Source organism: Belonocnema kinseyi, chromosome 4, assembly GCF_010883055.1.
Source record: "Belonocnema kinseyi isolate 2016_QV_RU_SX_M_011 chromosome 4, B_treatae_v1, whole genome shotgun sequence".
Lineage (NCBI taxonomy): Eukaryota > Metazoa > Arthropoda > Insecta > Hymenoptera > Cynipidae > Belonocnema > Belonocnema kinseyi.
Window position 1 is genome coordinate 31,548,090 of NC_046660.1, and position 4,494 is coordinate 31,552,583.

Below are 4,494 nucleotides of genomic sequence, written 5' to 3' on the forward strand. Positions count from 1 at the left end.
TTTGCTGGATCGTCGTATTGATTCCTTTACAGACTGTAACCACCTATCTCACGGTTGTGAGACGTGGTTATGGCTGAAATTTTACCGCGATTTCATTGGAAGTGGGTGCAATTTTTCAGATTAGCACCCGCTCCCGGCGAAATCCTGCGGTTGTCCTTACGACGAATTTTTAATTATATATATGGCACTTGCTGTTAGTAGATTTTTTTCCAATGGGCAAATTTCGTAAATTGTTGAAGCTGTTGTAATACCATTAAATTCACCCTTCCTAGAAAAGGGTGCGCTTCTACCAATTAGCTTTGGATTAGTCAAAATATAGGAACTTCCGGAAAAAGCTGTTCCTAGCATTATCTTGCATGGCGGAGCACCTTGTGAAATCCAATATTTCATAATGTAATCCTGAAAACAGAATTAATTAAAAAATCATCACATGAAATAAAAGTAAATATGCTTCTACTTTCGAAATTAAGGAATAATTCTAAGTCTATTTGAAAATAGGCAATTTTTATTTAAGGAACACTATTTCGAACAGTGCTCCGAGTTTGATCGGTCAAACGTTTAAGCAATTCGAATAATTTCTATTTACATAACAGATTAGAAGTTTAATCTTCAGAAAAATTAATTCTGTTTAACTTTACGTTGTTTTATTATTAATCAAGCAGTAGCATTGTGAACTAAAAAGATATCATTTCTACTAAAAAAGTGGAATTTTTAATAACAAAAAAATGTTCCAGTCAAGTAGGTTATATTCACACAAAAATGGAATGTTTAATTTTCTATTAAAAAAAGAACATTTTTAACGAGAAATTTTAAAGTTGACATATCATCCAAAGGAAATCAAAATTTTAAATTGAACTTAATAAAAAAGACAAATTTTCCACAAAAAGGATTTTTCAGTCAAAAAGGAAACAAAACTTCAAGCAAAATGGTAAATATTCTATAAAACAGTATGATTTCCAAAACCAAAATATTTATTTTGAAGAAATGGTAAGTTCCGTAAAAATAGTTGAATTTTTAAGACAAAAATATGATTTTTTAGCAAAAAAGTCGATGTAAATAAAAAGGATAACTTTTAAATAAAATTGTGCAAATTTTTATGAAAATAATTAAATTTTTAACTAGACAGTTGCATTTTTAACCAAACAAGTTGAAATGTCTACCCAAATAGATGATTTTTCAACAAAAAAGCCGATTTTTTAACCAAGAAACATTTGTCAGTCAGAAAAGAAAGTAATGTAACCAAATTTTGTAACTAAAAAAAAGTTAATGCTAAACCAAGCAATTTAATTTTCTACTAAATATTTAAATAATTTCCACACAATAACTTTATTTTGACGCTAACAGACCCCTTATATTGTGCCCGGAAAATTTCCCGAGAATTTCCCCCAAATTGTAAAATAGCAATTTTATGTAAGATTCTTGCTAAAGATAGTATCTTATGAATTATTCGATATTATTTTTTTTATATACTTCATAAGTTTTCAAGTATGCTTCAGCTAATTTCAAATTGTTTAAACAATTGTTATTTGTTAAAACAATATTTTTTCCAGTTAATCGTGAAAATTGATTTTTCAGGTTAAACGCTAGAGCTGATGAATATGAAAAATAATATTTCAGGTTTAACATACTTTTCAGTTCTTTAAAGAACTTTTATTTGTATAATTTTACCCACCAAATAGTAAAAAATCAGAATTCTTTGGAATAAGTGACACAATTAACGAATCTACGAGTTAATATGTGTTTATTCAGGATATTTGAAATTTTTTTTAATAGTTTTGATTCATTTAAACCACTTTTCCAGTGTAAATCGCATGAAGTTATTATTTTTGAAAATAATGACGCAGTTGATATATGTTACGAGTAACAATTTTTTTGACCGACATTTGACAATTATTTACAAAATTAATAATCATTTACTTGCTCCTTTTTATATGGAAGTTAAAGAAAATGCTACTGTTTTCGAATCTTTTACACTGTGTCTCTTATTAATTGTTAATTTCTTATTGTAACCTAATCAATATAAAAAATAATAAGTATCCAAAAAGTAAATAAAGCATTTTTATTCAAAAAAATTATTACTGTTTGAAAAATTAAGTAATATATCTTCTGATATAAGCAAATACCAAATAATCAGCGACATAGTGTAGAGGATTTAAAAACTAGAATTTTTTCTGCCTTTCCGAGGAAAGGCGCACGTAAATGTTTATTAGTAATTTTTTAATAATTCACATTTTAACATCCGTTAATCATATCAATAATCCCAGAAAAGATAACATTTTGCGATTCACATGGGAAAAAATTGTTTAAACAAATGAAAACTGTTGAAATAATTAACAAGTATGTTAAACAAATATATTACTCTTGAAAATTGATCAAATGTATTATTTATCTCTGAGAAATAATAACTTTTTGTGATTTACAGGGGAAAATAAAATTGCTTAGATAAATAATAATTGTTAAAAAACTTTAGACTTAGTTAAAGAATACTTGGCAGCATGTCACTTAACAAATAAAAATAATTCTTTTTGAAAAATTTCAAATAATAGTCTTCAGAATGAATTTGATATAAAAATGCGGAATACGAAGTTTTTCCGGAAAAAGAACGAATTCGTTTCATTTAAAACAAAAAATTATTTAGGAATGTTATAATTGTTATTTTTATGAACAATGTTTTTCTTAAATCAAATCTTTTTTTCCATAAATTCGTACTAAATAGATTTTTAGAGAATCTTTAATGGAATAAAATGAGACTTACAATATTAACGTTAAATAAGAATTGTAATTTTTATTTAAAGAGAAAATAAAAGCATGAAACTCTAAATGTTATAATGGAATATTTTTTCTGTGGTTTCTAAGGTTGATCTTCTAAAATGATTTATAATTAATTCCAAGAATATTTTCCTTAAATAATAAAAAAGTTAATAACATGTGAGAACCTATAATATAAAAAAATAGAACCGACCATGTGACAAATATGTTTAATTCAAACTAAGAATATGCACAATAAAATATGTAATTGGAAGTAACTTATTCTCTTACTCATAATAATAAAGCAATAAATTATTGAATTATGGATATTGATGAATATTCATTTCATTCAACAAGTACAATTTCGTAAATTTTAATTATGTGTAATATAGTGATTCAAGGATTTGAAATCCGGAATCTGCCCGATAATTCCCATGCCTAATGTTACCAAATGGATATCGGTTACCTAATTATTATTTTGTAGTAAAATCTTTTAAAATTCTGAAGGTTAAAAAAAGAGTGAAAAATTTGTTATCGAAATATTCCAAAGTTTAACTATTTGAAGATGGAATATGTAACAATTAAACAGTCCTGCATTCGTCACATATAAATTTCATGTAGTCGAATCTAATTTTTACAATATATATTCATTGGAACAACTTGAAGCCTTCAAAAGCGAAATAAAAGTTTATTCATTTTTTTAAATATTGAAGATACGAAATTAGTTTTCAAAAAATTTGAAAAGTTTTAAACGTCAAATCTGTGAGAGTCTACTGGCCTAAATTTAATATTTTTGCTCTTTATTAAAGTACACTGAAACTCTTCTATAGCGCCAATTTTGGGGCTGACGGTGGATGGGAACGAACTCATTATAGCCCGCTCTGCTTTTGTCTGTTCACGCCTGAGTGCTCGCCTGAGTGACAGCCGCAGATCCCGCGCACCACGCGCAGCTCCTGTTACACCTAGCTGCGGCGCGGCGTCAATTCTCGGAAGGACTATGGAAGGGAGGGCTATTGAAGAGTTTCACTGTACTTACAATGTTCAATTTGCGTTCATGTACAATTTTCTGTAATGAAGGATACAGTGTGTCCCATATTTATAGGGCCACCCCATTTTTTAAGGATAATTTTTTTTCTATTGAAACAAAAACGTATTTTTCCTATTTTAAAAGTGTATATTCGCACAATATGTTCGAAATAAATATTTCTCCTATTTTTATTGCGGGGATCCCCGTAAGTAGCGGGAGTTCCCGGGTTTTTCTCGCTTTACCTGGCATGCACATATGTATACTCCTGGTATAAATAGGCTTCCGAATGCATTTTTGGCCAGTTAAATTGTGCTTGTGCGTTAATAATATTCGAGGTAACAAAACAAATATGGGAAGAGGGAAAGCATTGTCTGCAGAAGAAAAGGCGTCAATTGATGCGTATGAAAAATGTGGGAAATCACAACGTGAAATGGCGAAGCTTATAAACCGATCGAGAAATGTTATTTACCTGTATATAAAGAATAGAAGTAATCAAATAGTGAAGGAGAAATGTGGACCACGGCCAAAGCTCTCAGATCGCGCAGTGGTGTGAAGTCGGAAAACGAGGTTCAAAATGACATTTAGAACGCAATTATGCACCGATTTCAGAATTTTTTTAACAAATTGTATTAACAAATACTCGACATTAAGGGTTATTCGGCTTCAACGTATATTTCTGCTCTGAAATCGCTTGCTTTCATTGTGAGGATGATACGTGA